General features: G+C 38.3%; 1 protein-coding gene across 3 annotated transcripts in view; it reads right to left on the reverse strand.

The window, feature by feature from the left end:
- LOC124149675 overlaps window positions 1–19,657 on the reverse strand; it is a 59,266-nt gene that overhangs the window by 20,641 nt on the left and 18,968 nt on the right. For 2 of the 3 annotated variants that reach the window (XM_046521408.2, XM_048392111.1), the window contains exon 2: window positions 6,932–7,053. The gene's annotated coding sequence lies outside the window, so the exon portion shown is untranslated. Of the gene's footprint in view, window positions 1–6,931; window positions 7,106–19,657 lie in introns of those variants that run through there. The other variant, XM_046521416.2, reaches the window with a different exon arrangement.

Raw genomic sequence — 19,657 nt, forward strand, 5'->3', positions numbered from 1 at the left:
CATTGAAAAGTGTCAGTCTCTTTTCACTTCCGGGTATAGGTTGACAAGCCCAGATTTCATTAGGAAACAGGGATGACACAGTTTCACAGTGCGTGGTGTCAAGGTCATGTACACACTGTGACACTATTTACAAGCCTGCTCGTGTGTGCGTCAGTTTTTCGCGGGCTACGTCATAAGGGAAGTGAATCGGGTAGATCGTAGATTGATAAACAGATACATCTATATGTGTTCATACAGATTCATTGATAGACAATATTAATGATGGCTAAATGGATAACTAGAATAGGTGAGCAGACAAAGTGCAAGGATATAACATAATATATTCATGTAGAAGTGTGATGGACAAGGTGGAACTGAAAGAGTAGATGAATAGTGGATAGTACATATATATGTACTGATGGATAGATAAGATAGAATCGAAGATTAGATGAATAGTGGATAGTACTGATACATATAGATAGATGACATATATATGTACTGATGGATAGATTAGATGGAATCGAAGATTAGATGAATAGTGGATAGTACTGGATACATATAGATATATGACATATATATGTACTGATGGATAGATTAGATGGAATCGAAGATTAGATGAATAGTGGATAGTACTGATACATATAGATAGATGCCATATAGATATGTACTGATGACTAGATTAGATGGAATCGAAGATTAGATGAATAGTGGATAGTACTGAATACATATAGATAGATGACATATATATGTACTGATGGATAGATTAGATGGAATCGAAGATTAGATGAATAGTGGATAGTACTGATACATATAGATAGATGACATATATATGTACTGATGGATAGATAAGATAGAATCGAAGATTAGATGAATAGTGGATAGTACTGATACATATAGATAGATGACATATATATGTACTGATGGATAGATTAGATGGAATCGAAGATTAGATGAATAGTGGATAGTACTGATACATATAGATAGATGACATATATATGTACTGATGGATAGATTAGATGGAATCGAAGATTAGATGAATAGTGGATAGTACTGATGCATATAGATAGATGACATATATATGTACTGATGGATAGATTAGATGGAATCGAAGATTAGATGAATAGTGGATAGTACTGATACATATAGATAGATGCCATATAGATATGTACTGATGACTAGATTAGATGGAATCGAAGATTAGATGAATAGTGGATAGTACTGAATACATATAGATAGATGACATATATATGTACTGATGGATAGATTAGATGGAATCGAAGATTAGATGAATAGTGGATAGTACTGATACATATAGATAGATGACATATATATGTACTGATGGATAGATTAGATGGAATCGAAGATTAGATGAATAGTGGATAGTACTGATACATATAGATAGATGACATATATATGTACTGATGGATAGATTAGATGGAATCGAAGATTAGATGAATAGTGGATAGTACTGATGCATATAGATAGATGACATATATATGTACTGATGGATAGATTAGATGGAATCGAAGATTAGATGAATAGTGGATAGTACTGGATACATATAGATAGATGACATATATATGTACTGATGGATAGATAAGATGGAATCGAAGATTAGATGAATAGTGGATAGTACTGGATACATATAGATAGATGACATATATATGTTATGATAGATAGATTAGATGGAATCGAAGATTAGATGAATAGTGGATAGTACTGATACATATAGATAGATGACATATATATGTTATGATGGATAGATTAAATGGAATCGAAGATTAGATGAATAGTGGATAGTACTGATACATATAGATAGATGACATATATATGTACTGATGGATAGATTAGATGGAATCGTAGATTAGATGAATAGTGGATAGTACTGGATACATATAGATAGATGACATATTTATGTTATGATGGATAGATTAGATGGAATCGAAGATTAGATGAATAGTGGATAGTACTGGATACATATTGATGGATGACATATATATGTACTGATGGATAGATTAGATGGAATCGAAGATTAGATGAATAGTGGATAGTACTGGATACATATAGATAGATGACATATATGATTTCATGCAATTTTGCGTTAATTTAAATATTTCACAGAACATAAACACTTTGTAAAAGGCTTGAAACCTCATAAATATCTTATCTCATATTGGAAATAAAAACCGTTTTCATTTCAATCAATATGTTATTTCAGTTAATCTTGAGTGTCAACATGAGTTAGAAAAAGACTAGAACAGAATTAAAGTCTTAAAACTATGTACATTGTACAAGGTAGATATAGCATAAAATATTATAAATAAACACATTTGTCAATAACGTCATTCAATTGCTGTTTTAAATGTTTCATATGTGAAATGATACGGGATTACAATGTGAATCGATACAAGTAAGTGTGTATTGAGTATTGTATGTATCGTCTTAGAATATTATCGATACGTCGATATACTGGTAAATCGTGAGGTCCCTAGTGATGGGTGTATATAAACTGCCGTGCAAAAGAAACCGAACACCCATGTTCGATACATGAAGTGGGTAGACAATAAACATGAGACAAACAAGAAATGGTTATTCGATGGTGATGTATTTGACCCGACGGTAGATATAGATATAGATAGATGCTTACACTAGATCAGTTATCTCTTTGGGCATGTGGACAAGGCGTCCGACTCCGGATCAGAGGTCCGTGGTTCGAATCCCATCACGGGACTCGGAAAGTTTATAGCCGCTACATTGGCGCCTCTTGTGGCTGAGCACGTTCAGATCAAGTTAGAGAACAATACAAAATCAGTCTTGGTACTCTATGAGGTGACCCGGTAAAGTTATTTGATAGGTCTTTAAGTAAAAAATGTACAGCATAGAATGATATAATAATTAATTGGTATATATAAGGTGGACATACAGAATACGTACATCCTGGATTAGATGGGTGGATAGATTGCTAGATGAACAGTGTCATTAACATCTGTACAGATATATTAGGATACTTTACATGTGTAATATGAGTGATAAACATCTGCACGACCAGTCATTATAGGGAGACGAACAAATACGATAGAAGGCCGATCAGGAAACTGGACGCAAAGACACTTTGAATGATGGATGGACATTTATACAGCTTTACAAATAAACGGTTAAAATGGCAAACCAAAACACAAATAACCTTACCTGATAGCGTTTCCCGCATGATGTGTCTGGACACACAGATTTCGTGATGTTTATATGTATCGTATAGTAAATCTAAAAATAGCTCTTCCTTAATCCTTTCTATTACTGGTTCATTATGCGTATTGTGTACTATACATATGCTCTTGTACAACCGCCGCTGGTCTATGGAGAAATAAAGAATCTGAATCTGACAGTGTTCCAGCTTTTGTTGTAGTCTCTGGTGCCTGTAGTTATATTCATACACCAAATGAAGTCCATAGACTTGTTATGGAACCAGACAACTGTAAATATTGATTTCGGGTAAGCGGTCGAGATTTTGTTCCATTGGGTTGAGATCACGAATACACATCTGTCTTCTACTAATTACACACGAAATAATATCGCTAAACGAAACGTTGGGGTATATACAGTAGCGTGTATATACAGTGTTTACATTCATGCATTTACTCATTTATTCATGTATTTTAGCGTCACGAACACTCTCAATCTGTACGTTTATTATTGTATACCCGTGCAATAACGACTATTCGTTCGTAGTAATGTAATATAAATGACAAGTAAGCGGTTTAAGCAACAAATCGATGTATACCCTTATTGTTGGGATTTCCCCGATGTGTGCTTTGTCAGCGAACTGCGGGGTATTCAAAGCAACGAAAGGCTGTGACGTCAGGTGGGTGTATAGCCTTAAGGTTTCTGAATCATAGGCATATACAGTTAGCTTTACATTAAGAAATAAAAATAACATTTTAAACCACGATTGCTCTAGAGACCTGCTACAAATTCGACCTATCTTTCGCAAATATATACATGTTTTATTAGACACCTAATACTAGCTTCTTCATGGTTTTATTTTTGCGTTAAATATCATTTGATTCAAATCTTTTAAATTTTAAGTCCCATAATATACATACTGCAGATGGTATCTCAGATATCTCATCTTTGTAAATCAATAATTTTTTTATCGGCACAAATTTACACCATTCCATGTGGTTGCAAACTCAATTCTTACACCAATCTTGACTGAACCAATCTATTTTACACAAGATTACCCTGGCACAGATTATTTTTACAAACTGAATGAGTGGTGGCTAAATAGACATATAAAGAATAAACGACAGTTCTTTCAATTTTCAATAAAAAAAAACAAAAAAAAACGCGATATACCTTCTTTCTCCCCTGGGTTTATGACAGCTTCTGTATCGCGTGTATATATTCATTTTAAACTGTGAAAGTATACCCTCGAATATTTTCAAAAAAGTGACATCATTGATTAGAATTCTTAGTTCCTTATTTTCACCTTTCGGTGTACCCAGCTTGGCTTACTAACTAATGAATGTATGAAACATACACCCTTAAGTCAATATGGTTTTTTTTTTAAATTTCATATACATTAAACCCCATAACATGCTATTCTTTTATAGATTTATAAGTCATAGCTACACACGATCTGGCCATGGGTTTGAACGGGTGTGAATAAAGAAAATTAGGTCAGCGCTCAAGCGTTTGTCATCTTATCACGCAGCGTTAGGACTGGCATCATGATTTCAGACTAAATTTGGAATCAAAATCATGTTCTACATGCAATCCTACCCCGTCTTGCAAAGGGGTGTTAAGATATACATGTGAATGAACCCGTGTGTGACATGTCCTATATCTTGACCTACTTCCTGGGCGTTATGGCGCAACTTGTGTCGTAATATGGCCTTGAAGTGTGCTATTGCAGGTTGTGATTCAACACAAGCGTCACTTAGAACTGCACATTTTGCATTTTTTTCAAACCTGGTAATCATCAAGATGTAATTTAGGTACACATTATAATGTATACGTTATGGAATAATTATAAAAATATTAATATAATAATACGTGTTACTATATTTGCTGAGAGAGAGAGAGAGGGGGGGGGGGGGGGGGGGGGAGGAGAGGGAGAGAGAGGGAGAGTATAGCCCAAGTTAAGCTTGAATGATGCTGAGATATACAACAAATAAATCACAACTGTGGATTTATGACACTACTATTAAAGGTATCGTCAAAATTGCTTTTATCACATCCTTGATACAGTTGATCAAACTGATGTTTTTATTCACTCGAATAAATGATAAAATTCACTACATGTACAGATTCCATTATGCCACCAAATATACATATTATAATATTTCATTTCTTCTTGGATTTCAAATAGTACATTAATGCCTGATCATCACACAGATTGATAGCAAACCTTCCTCTGTATCTTTAGAAATAATTAGAGTTATGCTTCCTGACAAGGCTCTCATTTCAATCTCGGTCTAAATCGTTAAAAACTTAACGTCTTAGTGAAGAAGATTATTTTATTACGGTGTCACACATTGTACATACGTATAAGATAATACATAACATTCATCAATGTACATTGTCCGGCCAAAAATGGCCAACGAAACACCAGAATACAAATATATTCACAATAAAAGCACGTAAGTGCTAAAATATGTGATAACAGCAGCATATGTGAATTAAGATTATACCTTGTTGCGTTTAATTAGGGTTAAATGGCTAGAATCCAACTTGCTATGTCTACGAATTGGCCAGTGTGCAGCTAATTTTGAGTAAACGTAAGGAAGCACTCGATGACCTTGGTAGTCCGGCACACGTGCACTCGCTGACAAACTCCGTGAACTGGGTAAAGGTAGCACTCACCACTCCTAAAATGAGACATTTTAGAAATATGTTTGATTGCGAAACCTTTTTGTTGACAAATCAATCGTGCCTTGTCCCACAATGAAATACCAGTATGTATATCGCTAGGGCGAGGAAGGGCACATCGTTGTCAAGCCTTTGCACAAACACAACAGCTTTGTTTTGTGTTTGTTTACACAGAGTCAGTGCTGACTAATGAGATAAAAGGCTTAAATCTAGAATTGGCATGACAGACGCCGCCCGTGTTTATCATATTCCCGCTGTCAAAGCCATTTCGATCATATGACAGCGATAACAGAGGAATTGCATCACAAACCGCCCACGTGCTTGTGTTTACATGAATCAGACTGTCACGCACTGCGCATGTCACGGGTCAATAGTTCATGACGTCACAAGCTCCTAACCTTGATAAATCAACCTGCATTTTACGTTCTTAAAAGAAAACTACACACGTCTCAAATTCGTGTTGTTGTTTTCCACCACCAACAGGGGACAACGAAAATGAAATGATATATTAACTATCTGGATAGGCCAAATAAACTGCAAATTTTGTGATGAAAAATACTTCTCGTAAACAACTATGAGGACTCGCCTATCGGACGATACCATGATCTTCAAACACGGCGCCGTCTGGAGTTCGGCTGTTTTCAAGCTATTCAAGATTCTGAGCAAAAGAGCGTGTATTTTATGAATGAAAAGAACGCGTGTATCGATATTTATTTAATGAATATGTTCAAGAAGCGATTCTGCCTGATCTGTTTCTTTTACAACAAAGACTGTCACTGAAACATATTGATAGTTGTTTACATAAATTATTAAGAAACGGAGAACCTGAACTTAATTTGTAAAAAATGAAACAATATTAAAACTCATTACGTTTTTCTTCATCACAGTGACAAAACAGAAATAAATACAAGGTTATTAAGGGAAAACCCCAAAGATTATTATTTTAGTAAACTAACTAATATGATTGTTAATACATATATCAAATACGTATACACTGGTATATTTTAATTTAAAAAAAGAGACGTTAACATAATACACAATCATATTCCTTAAGTAGTTTGAAAAAAATATCAACAAAACTTACATGAGTGGTGGTATTATCCTTAAACATCCGTCTCAAAGTTTTCAGTTCTGAGTTAATGACCGAGAGCTTGGAAGGAATCATCCGAAAGGAGTGGAAGTCATTGTAACCACTTCGGTGATTGGCTGAAACGGTAATTGTTGGGAACCGTCACGTCATTTGTCACCACTCGCATCTTTCCGTAACACGAACGATCACGTGTGTTCAACCCACAAGTTTTTGTCAGCTGGCAGTATCAAAGGGCGATAACTGCGTTTGTTATTGTCGATCAAGGTTGTTTTCACTTATTGTGGCTGTTGGAATGAATACGCTGAGTGCGGTTATGTGTGTTTTGGGAGGGGTTGTAGGCAATGGCGAAGGGCATGTAAGAATTGTTAGGCATATCAGAAGTCTATGATGTGAAAATCGTATGTTTAGGTCTATTCGAAGTTAATAATTTTGGGGTCAGTGAAGCGTGTTGACACATAATACCTCCCCTGGAACGAGGCGGACCAGTCAGAACGGGTGGGGTGGAGCGTGGGCCGCAGATGTGAGGTGTGGTTGGGATGGGTTTGTGCATGCACCTGACTTGTTAGGCGAGGCCTTTACCGCGGCCATGGAGGCGTGCAGTACATACACATGGACAATTAACACATTTGGAATTTCGTAGATATAACTCATTCGTGTATTTTCAAATATCCTTTTCTCCTGAATAACATTACAGTGACGTATTTATGCGATGATACTACTTTTATTTTGTTTTAAATCATGAAAGCAAAACTACAAAAAAGTATGTTGCTTCTTTTTTAATACAGGTAGAGTTAAGGTTGTCATGCTTCTATATATATCAAATATCATATTAGTGGTGACCTAGGGTCATATACCTTTAATAACACACACATCGATCCCATTTGCGTGGATCGATGCTCATGATGTCAATCACTGGATTGTCTGGTCCAGAAACGTTGTATTTACAGACCGCCGCTGGAATATTGCTGAGTGCGGCGTTAAACTACAAACAACTCCACCACCCCACCCCACCACACACACACACAATAATAGTGTGTGTGTGTGTGTGTGTGTGTGCGTGCGTGCGTGCGTGCGTGCGTGCGTGCGTGCGTGCGTGCGTGCGTGTGTGTGTGTGTGTGTGTGTGTGTGTGTGTGTGTGTGTGTTGTGTTTGTATATATCACAACCAATACCAATTCTAGCCCGGAATCTTCACGGTACAGCATGAACATTAATTTATGTATTATTGTCGAGAAGATCTGTAAGATGTAACATATTAATAAATATAACTCTTCGGGTTTTCTTGTCAGATAACATGTCAACATGTCAACTTTGTCAGGTTTCGAGAAAGTTGATATGGTCACTTGTGGCTGACCCACTCTTGGGAATATCAACTTTGTCAGGCTACTAAAACAACTAATTTTCTTACACACACACACACACACTCTCTCTCTCTCTCTCTCTCTCTCTCTCTCTCTCTCTCTCTCTCTCTCTCACCCCCCCCCCCCCCCCCCCCCCCCCCCCCCCCCCACACACACACACACACACACGAGGATATCGGGGCTGTATACAGATGCTTCCTGGTTAAGTAATGGATTTCCAAGTATCGATCGAGAGTCGAGCATCATTACAAGGAACGTTGAGTATCTCAATGAGGTGTTAAGTAGTATACTACATAGGACCGGTAATCAATCATAAGGGTTGGACGGACTGGTCTGGGGACTGTATCATATTTTGCCGTCCCTCCCATTTTATGTAAAAAATATTCATGCCTCTCCCCCCACATAAATGCATGTAACAGTTTTAAGATGTCATATCATAAGTCTCAACAATGAAGTCATATCGCTTCAATGAACTGACCATTCAACAATGAGTATGACTAACAATATGTGCACGTGTAAGATAGCTCCCCGATAAATCGCAAAGAACAATGAACAACGAAGCGTGGTTTATTTAACGATAAAACATTGTTCTGTCATGACGTCATTTCTGGAGATTCGAACATGCGCTCGGAACTTGATAACGTCATATATTGGACGACGTCATTTTTGAGAGGGAAGTGTCTTGTACCCCATAGATTTAGCTGGGCTACGCAGATCAACGCAGTGGCCGAACGATCGCATCCAATAATGGGAGAGGCATGACAATCGGTATTGGGAGAAAATGTACAGATAACCTTACCAACCTGTTAATAAAATGGACAAGTCGGACATTTCCGAGGTCGGATTCTAGGGAGTCATCATTATTAAAATACGGGTAAATATTCTAAAAGCTTGTAATATTATCGTCATCCTAAAAGAGGTGGTACAGTATGTTGATATCTCAGATTTTTTCGTGCAATAAACACTTCGGGGAGAATAAACCACTCGTGGCTGCGACCCCATCGTTTATTCTCCCTGCAGTGTTTTATTATACGATAAACAACACCCACTGGTCGTTTTTGTCTCACCCAAGTGTCATTTGATAACAAGTATATGAACACGAGTTGATACAAGTAAGAAAACTCCACTTTAATCAACGAGTGTTGATATATTTGATATCAAAAGACTCGAGGGTGAGCTTTTGTGTATCATCCAACAACGTTCTTCCAACTTTCAGTTCGTAGACAGTAATAAGCAGTACAATGTGTAAAAAGTACTGCTAACAGCTACAGTAGCAGAACCATTAGTGATGTCATTTGATTGTGACGTCATGGTAAGCAATGACGTCGCAATGGTCTGCTAAACATTGTAATGCAATTTCATTGAAGCGATATCTACAATGTAGATATTGCTTGATCTCACCCAAGCGATATCTCCCGTGGGAGCCAGTTTTGCAGCGCTTGCTTTTCGTGTGAAGCCGCAAGGAGGCGAAAGACAGGGTACCATTCTCAGCCGACCTATTTCCCTATACAGCATTTCGCTGCGGTGAAACGTTGACCCATTTCCGTGAAGCGGGGCTGCCTCTCGAGATGGCCAGGGGCAGACCTACAGTTTATAGCTGTGCTGGAAACGTTGACCCAGTTACCGTTTAGCGAGGTATTTGAACTCCAGACTCTGAACGCTGGAAGGTACCTCACATGCAACTTACATTTTGTTTTTCTCTTCTGGGTTACAGGTGCGGTCGGGTAGCCTAGTGGTTAAAGCGTTCGCACGTCAAGCCAAAAACACGGGTTCGATTCCCGACATGGGTACATTGTGTTAAGCCCATTTCTGGTGTCCCCACCGTGATATTGCTGGAATATTGCTAAAAGCGGCGTAAAACCATACTCACTCACTCACTAACTCTGGGTTACACTCTGCGCTTTATGACAGTATATACGGTAGGTGCTTGTATCAATAAGTAGGTAGCTGGGGCGGTTAACTCGGGTACTACGGTCCTGTTAGGACCCGGGTCCCCACAGGACTACCCTGACCCGTTGTTTGCCACGTCATATATTGTTTAATGACAAAAATTCTAAAACTCTATGGTTACACTACGAGTCACTTATGTTCCCATTTCTTTCTGACTATGCACACTTTCCTTCTGACTTTTATATAATTGAATTAAGATAAAACTTCATGCAGTAAACTTCAGTGTATGCATGACCAGATCGCTTTACATGTGTATCTAAATACATTTTACCAGGGCTACGGTTAAACTTTCCCAAATCGGACAGTTTGTACCATCCCTAGATATCTACAGCGGGTATCCGGGTTGGTCGGGTAATAGGGTAATGGGTACCCGGGTAGTAAACTCGTCCAAGCCCTAGTATGTTACACCGTGTTGATCATCTGGATCAAAGTTATCTTGTATTGTAGTAGAGTCAGCATCGATGGATTATAACGGTTCAGGACATCACTAATGAATAAAATTGCAAACGTGACGTTTCATAGACTAGAGTAGCCTCCCTTCGATAAAGGGCAGTTACTCTAGCTGGCGGACCGACGTATTGCAGCAAGAGGCCATCACTGACAAAGTTAAAAATTATCTGTTTCAGTTGGATCTATAGTGACTGTTGTCACTGTCCGACTGACTAATTCAGTAATATACTCCTGAAAAACTTGCAATGTTTGGATACCGTTTGTGAGAGATGAAAATCTATTTTCTGACAGAATTTAAGAATAGCATTATATAATAAAGAGGTTATCACTAATATGTGTTTTGGTGTGGTAAATATCTAGCATTTGGAATGGACACTATGTATTTAGCTCGCCAAGGCTAAATACAAAACACACGTGCGTGACAAGTTCTATGAATCGTCGAATTAACAGTTTCTTAAAATATTTGCGAAAAAGGTTCAGTTATACAACAGGTATTCGTCGTGCTATATGTGTTTACTGGGCAATTCACCAGGTCACTATCTCGTTTACAACTCGATCGCCTCTGCAGACAAGATCCGTTAGCGTTTCATAAGCATGTCAGCAGGCATTGACTCTCGTTTGAGAATTCTGGCAATAATACCCTGATTAATAAAACAAATATTTCCTGATTAATGCCAAGTGTGTGGTCGTCCCCTGCACGCGTGTAACAGGAAGTACATTTGCTACATGTTTGCTCTCTTTTGAACATGTTGAATGACGACAGTTGACAGTTTTCAAGTGGCATTATTTCCGCACCCGCCCTGTGATTACACACGTGACATACTTATCCTGTTGTGCTTACACAGCAACAACCACACAACTCTATCGCCGCAGTAGACTAAGGCGTAGTCTCTGAGAAAGATATAATTTTGATAAAAACATAAAAGTATAAATTGAAAAGGAGTCCTAATGAGATGGGGACACAGAGCTGAACCTGAGGAAAATCTAGACTTGCTTCATTTAGATCTTTAGCATTACAGTAAGGGCTGGGCGGAAGGGAACCACATATGGTTCAGGGACAGTGAGATAGGCTATCGCAGCAACATACGAGCCCGTTATAGCCGGCTGTCGTAGGTACATATATCATGAGTGAGTGAGTGAGTATGGTTTTACGCCGCTTTTAGCAATATTCCAGCAATATCACGGCGGGGGACACCAGAAATGGGCTTCACACATTGTACCCATGTCGGGAATCGAACCCGGGTCTTCGGCGTGACGAGCGAACGCTTTAACCACTAGGCTACCCGACCGCCCCACATATATCATGACTGCCGTCATTTACGCATATGTGTGCTAGGGACCTATACTATACTGGGATCCTTATTAATGGTAGAGAGACCACCCCTCCCCCATTGTTACCTTAGCTGTTGGATACACGCTCTACATTTTAGAAACGATATGATTACCGTAAAACTATCGTAAGGAAATCGTAGACTGTCGCAGCCAATCGTAGACCTAAGATATCGCAAGAATGCCATAATACTAAACATATACAGGATATATACATTGCAATGTTTATTCTCTTCATTCATTTTTTCGGTAATGCGCTCAATACACTGTGAAAATCTTTTTCAAACTAACTGTAGAGTGAGTGAGTATGGTTTTTACGCCGCTTTTAGCAATATTCCAGCAATATCACGTTGGGGGACACCAGAAATGGGCTCCACACATTGTACCCATATGGGGATTCGAACCCGGGTCTTCGACGTGACGAGCGAAAGCTTTAACCATTAGGCTACCCCACCGCCCCACTAACTGTAGAGGAATACTAAACTGATGTCCGCGAACTGGTCGCGTCAATTAATGATTCAGTTCTGCTTGGGACACTCCTGACGTGTAAACAGGCCATCCTCTGTTGCGGTGTTGTCGGCAAAACGCAAATCCGGATCGTGTCTTCATAAAATCATTCAATCAACATCGTAGTTGATGTGGTTACTAACGTGGACATAGTATTTGAAAAGAGGATGCCACACCCCTGTAACATCCTTCACAAGACAATTACTACGCGCAGCAAAGTTACCGTAGGCCGTCTAATAAAAGTCACGGAAGAGACACTAAAGTTAAGTGAGCTTATAATAATAATAATAATAATTGATTTGTAAAGCGCCTTATATCCATCGACAGTTGCTCACTGGCGCTGTGACAAAGTTAAAATGTAATGTCTATGTACATATGCCAACAATCAGGAGATCTATTGAAAAGCTGAAGTGAAGAAGTGGGTTTTGAGGAGAGACTTAAACGTTTCCTTAGAAGCAGAGTTTCTCAGATTCAAAGGCAAAGAGTTCCATAACTGTGGACTGCAAAAGAAGGCACGGTCAGACATAGCAGAAGTAGACAGTGGCTTCCTAGTTCGGCGTCCGGCGTCCGGCGTCCGGCGTTTTGGCTCATTCTCGAATATCCAGTGCATTATATCTCTATTCTGTGATAAATTCCATTGGCCCATTCGCCACCATAGCCTCGGTTTGATCTCCATTTCTTTTATCACTAACATCGCAGAGAATGATTCTCGCTCAGGGGAGCTATCTGATTGGACGGTTAGATTTAGCTAATGTTTATAACAATCAGATGGAGATATATTACCCTGGATAATCGAGGATAACGTCGCAATTGTCTTCAAGTATGCATCGTTAACAATTTATTCAAGATGTTCGAATCCGACTTTCAGTATGACTGGCATGGCGGCCATAATTGAAAACCCTATTTATTTCAATTACTCGGTCATTTTTGGTTCAAAACGTATTAAACTTCGGTATAGTTAGTAGTTGGGTGAATCATATATGTTCCGTTTCTCGCAATATTTTATATTTTGACCCTTATGTAACCTTATCATTTTGACCATGCCCCTGAAATGCATTCTAGGCTCTGTAAACATCTTCTCTCCCCGTAACCACTGGGCTAATGAAGCTGAAGCTCTTTCATATCAATGATGGCTGTTTAATTTGTTCAAGAATTTCGCATCCGAACCTGATTATTTGGTATATGAGTACTTAGTAGCGGGATATAACACATTTTTGGGATTTTCGCGATATTTTAATTTTGACCTTGATTTGACTTACAATAAAAAATTCTTTCAATATGCAGGTTTGGCTCTTTGAACATCTTCTCTGAAATTGCCTGAAATGACTGAGAATCATTATAATATTGCACAAAATCTGTCGGTTGTCGCGATCCTTATTTAAAATGTTGCTCGATATCAAATTGTATGCCTAAATTCTATTAACCATTATAATTTTAGCACTCAAATAGGCCGTGATATATTGTAAGAACTATTTGCGGATCCGTCGGTATGCGGTTTACATTTAAACCATCCAGTATCAAGACTGCTGCCCGAGACATGCATCCGTCAAAGCTCCACGGCCCAGGGTATTCCATCTTCCCGAGGCAGGGGCGGTCGGGTAGCCTGGTAATTAAAGCGTTCGTTCGTCACGACGAAGACCCGGGTTCGATTCCCAACATGGGTACAATGTGTGAAGTCCATTTCTGGTGTCCCCCGCTGTGATATTGCTGGAATATTGCTAAAAGCGGCGTAAAACCACACTCACTCACTCACTCCCCGAGGCAAGAGTTAGTGTCCAGTAGCCTGGATCAAAGCCTTCTGGAAACTAAAGTACTCATGGAAATGAAAAAAACCTGTTTTGCTGGATTTAATAATCGATACAAAGCATTACGTAGATGTAAATACAAAATAACAAAACAACTGGAAAAGTACTAGTCTGGATTTGCTAGTTTTATCTCAGTGCTCAATACAAAATGTACTTTACAGGAGGTAATTTGTAGGCACTTTCAACATTCAGAAATAAAACTCCAAATTGACATGGCAGAAACAGGCTAAAGGTATTATGCAAATTAGCCTGAAAAAAAAGTTATCAAAACAACAATAAAATAACAGCTATGTTTATGTACATAATAATGACATGTAAGTTGTTGTTTGAGAAGGGAATATGTTACTTTTACGTTCTGATATTTTGACGATGATTCACTATCCCACAATGCCACTCACAAATCACTAACCACTGACAAATTACATGCACGTGGGTTTCAAGCACCTGTTTTCACCTGTCGTCAAGGTGTCATAGGTCATGGACATTCACCTTGATCTACTACTACGCTGTATTTGTGCCAAGGCCCAATTAGTACTAATTGAGTTGTTTGAATATTTATATATTTTGTATATTAACTGCATTTATTTAAAATCTGAGATCGAAAAAACTTTTTTTTTTCATTTCCTTGAGTTCGTTTTAGGCGTTGATATAGGCTAGTGGACAGGCTTTCCTCGGAAAGATGTGGGTATCCACATTTATTCGAATTATTGGACGTAACAAATCCACTTTTTTCTACGTGCCTGGAGTTTCGAAGTACAGTAAATTTCAAATATAACGAACTCAAATTATGTTCGTACGTAAAAGCTGTCATTGCTGTCTACCGCCGCTCCCGGGGATAAACAAATTGGTTCGCTGTGGCTCATTGTTCGCAATATCCGATTTCGTATAAACATCTCTCGGCAGTGAATAACTTCACCCCGAATGGAAAGTTTTGTATTTAATCAATCGAGTCTCAGTTAATTTATTTATTTGATGAATGTTTGATTTTAGATAATTTAGATTTTAGAAATGAATTAACCCCAGTGCTTCTCTGAATTAATATAAGGAAAAGACAACTTATGTATATATTAAGATTGTCATGGCAATTTATAGCATAATCCAATAAAAACTTCATACACCAAACTTCAACCCTCGTTCAAAGGTGAGGTGAAATGGGGTTCAACGTCGCGTCCAAGATTATTGCACTTATACAGCGACGTCCACGTTGAAAGAAATTTCTATTATGAACAATATTTTAAATACAACAATACCTTAATAATTCGATTCAGAATAATATTATACTCAAATGATAATACAATAAAAAAATTCGGTTAAAACAACAATGTCTTTGAGCCGTAAAGGAAGCAAAACAATTTAATTACGTTATATTCTCGATTGAAAACTGTAGGTGAAGGGACGGGGTAAATATATTATCTATACAATGGAATTCTCAAAATTATTTTTATGCATTGAAGGAACATATTAGTAGCGACATATAAACACATGTAGACTGACCAAATGACATGAATTACTATTGAAAAAGAAATCCTCCTTTACCAGCGCAGTGAACAGAACTTACCAACGGAAGGTATCACTGTCGATATGGCTTGTCGGTGTTTTTTTCTTTAACAGGAAAGTTAAACTGGCGTCTGAGGCATGGACATTCGAATTCCCGAGAATCCGGCTATTCGAGGTACAGGAATGTTTTCGAAACTAGTGACTACGCATTCTCCGAAAATTCGAACCTGATCATTCAGTTTGACTGGGTGGTTTGCAGACGAGTCCGTGTTTATCTCAGTTTGGTGGGTGAAATGAGGTTAACACTGTGTTCAAAATTATTGCGCTTACATTTAGCGATGCGTACATGCACGTGTGCGCTTTTGTGTGCGCACATGTTGCAATAATCCTGGACGTGACGTTAAATCCCATTTTACCTAACCTTTACCCAAGATACTAGTATTCTACCCTGATGTCTTCTACCCTAATGTTCTACCCCTATGTTTTCTATCCGATGTGTCCTACCCCAACTTGCTCTACCCTCACCTGTTCTACTCTATGTGGTACCCTGATGTGTTCTACTCTGATGTGTCCTAATCTGGCATGTTTTGTACTGCTCGCATGATGATTTTCGAATCCATTTCAATCGAAATAAACAAAAACAAACAAACAAACAACTGTGCCAACGTGAATACCACATCTATCCAGTGACAGTGATTTGGGTTCAAGGTCAAGGCTCTTTTACAAATTATTACGCAGATCAATCTTTGAATGTACAGTTAGATTTAAAAGTAAGGGACGGTTCATCTATATCAAACTATATACTGTTATGAAAGAGGAAATAGAAAACCTGTCAATACACCAACGATTTGAAAAACTGAAAGTGCGCGTGTACCACGTCAATTTTAATCGAAACAGGTAGTCATATGATCGATACACATTTCCAAACAAAGAAAAAGAGTTCCATGTTTATTTTTGTGGTCGATTCATGCGAGTGTCATGACACTGAATCAGTTTTTCTTACTTAAACCCCATAACATGCTATTCATTTTTAGATTTTTAAGTCATACATACTCACGATCTTTCCATGGGTTTGAACGGGTGTGAATCTAAAAAGGAGGTCAGCGCTCAAGCGTTTGTCATCTTATCACGCAGCGTTAGGACTGGCATCATGATTCAGACTAAATTTGGAATCAATATCATGTTCTACATGCAATCCTACCCCGTCTTGCAAAAGGGTTTTAAGATATACATGTGAATATACCTGTGTATGTATGTCCTATATTGACCTACCCTCTGGGCGTTATGGCCCAACTTGTCGTAATATGGCCTTGAAGTGTGTTATTTCAGGTAGTGATTCAACACACGCGTCACTTCGAACAGGACATTTGACATTTTTTGTATACGTAATGTAATAATCATGAAATATTAATACGTGTTTTTATATTTCTGAGAGATAGAGAGAGAGCGGGAGGAGAGAGTGAGAGGGCGAGAGGAGAGAGAGGGACTCTATGACTTGGTCGATTGTGTGTGCCACTGTGCCTCCATGACGTTCCCCATACTATGATTTCTGGTTTGTCTGGTCCAGACTCAATCACTTATAGGCCTTCGTCATATAGCTGAAATATTTTAGTTATACAGCAAATAAATTTAGGATTGAGGATTTATGATGGAACTACATTAAATAGAATTGTCAAAATTAATTTTATCACATCCTTGATATAGTATTAGTCCCTATCTCGCGTTAATTTACCTTTTTAACTTGTATCTTGTTTTTGTTAATTCATGTGTATAAAACCATGTTTTCCTCAGTTGTTGAGCCCTTGCGTCTGTACCGGCATTGTCAATCTCTTCATGTATTAATAAATCTCTTAAACTTCAGACGCAGTTATGACTACCATAAATATAACTATATAATTGCTATAATTCCCAAATTTATAACACCTTTTCCCCTTTAGTTGTTTGATAGGCAATTCTTAGAAGTTGAAGGATGACAAAGTACACACAATTTATGGATAACAACTTCTTTAATAGTGTAAAGGGTACGTTTCGGTATAGATCCTAATACCGTTGTCAAGCAAGACTGAATGAGGAACATTGTACAGAATATATATAGTAGGTGGGGGTTGAAATTGATACGGTTGTGGACCAGAGTCACGCTTGCCGGTAAAGGCGACTATGCTTGTAAGAGGCGACTAACGGGATCGGGTGGTAGGCTCTCTGACTTGGTTGATGAACGCCATTCGTGGATCGATGCTCATGATATCAATCACTGGATTGTCTGGTCCAGACTCGATTATTTACAGACCGCCGTCATATAGCTGGAATATTGCTGAGTGCGACGTTAAACAGCAAAACAACAAACAAACAACACAATTCTTTGGGGCTTTAAGTAGATATCTATTTCGTCAACCAGATGTGAAACTTGGACGCATTTATTCGGCATAACAGGTACTTCCTGTTCATGTTCCTGGTCTCTGAATTCATTCAAAGATAAGACCGGGCATAGGAAGCTGTATTTCTATTCTCCAAGAAGTGATGATTAACTGGCAGCTGGCAGATCTAAAAGCAACACGTGACCTAAATACATGCCAGCGCAGCATACACAGGGAACCAGGCTGTGGTAACGGTAGACTAACATATAGTCTCTGAAATGAACATATCGTACAGAAAAAATAGTTGCTCAGTTATCTTAATAAAAATATAATAAAAAGGGAGCCCAGTGATTCTCTTCATTTTCAGATACTGATACTGCAGTAATCTAGACTTGCCAAACATTATAGACTTGCATGGGCTGTAGTTGATATATTTGTATCAGGGTCTGTAAGACAGACTATGGTAACGGCTGTGCCTGTCGTATATTAAACTCTGAAGCACCTTTGATAATTGTCAAGACTTTCTCATCAAGCACTGGTCACATTTGTTTGTAAACAGGATCCACGCTTAGTTCCGAGAACTTTCACTGTGTTTTTATCGCACAGCAAAAGCGATAAATTCTTGAGATTCGGGATTTTGGATCAAACGACAGGACGTGAACAAAGTTGTTATTGACGAATTTGTATAGAATGGAAAAATCCATTCCCACACGTGAACAATGGCTTGATGTGTCCTATCGCGGGAAAGTAAAATAACTGTTCACCAGATGACATGAAAATAATGTTGGTTTGTTGCTGATTCCTCGAGAATAAAACAATATTTCAGTTGTGACCGAAAATACATACTGTCTCTAAAGAACGCACTGCACCTCAGTTAGCTTGTATGTTGATAAAGACGTAACAACATCGAAAAGTATATAGAGTATAGAGGCTACAGATTCTGGCGTTCCAGAAACCTCCATCATAGGTTCGAACCCCGGTTTGGATTGATTATGTTTCAAAGTTTGGCAGAACCATACTCATGCATGTGACTTTGTTGTAAAACCTGTATTACTTCGGGCAACCCTCCCACTAAGCCAACACAACATGACAAAACTGGAATACTGCTGAAAGTGGCGTCAAACCAAACTCACTCACTCACTCACACTACATATGTTTGATACCTCTTGATTGAAGTCTGCTGTGAAGCCGGGAACACGACATCATAATAAATAAGGGTTTAAAGTGTTTTATCGCGCATTTACAGGTAAAATATAACTTGAGATATTCATCAGAGGAAAAGGACATCCATTGTACTGAATTCCAGCCCCACATCCTGTGCTGACTCACTGCTACGCATTTGATTAAGATAACATCATTTCCATTTGAATGCATAATTAAAAAACAGATAGACTTTAAATTGAATACTAGAATAAATAAATAAATCGTATAACTTTTCGGGTTAAATTATTACCTGGTAGCTATTGCAT

The sequence above is a fragment of the Haliotis rufescens genome, unplaced genomic scaffold, assembly GCF_023055435.1.
Source record: "Haliotis rufescens isolate VD_foot unplaced genomic scaffold, xgHalRufe1.0.p SCAF_1, whole genome shotgun sequence".
Lineage (NCBI taxonomy): Eukaryota > Metazoa > Mollusca > Gastropoda > Lepetellida > Haliotidae > Haliotis > Haliotis rufescens.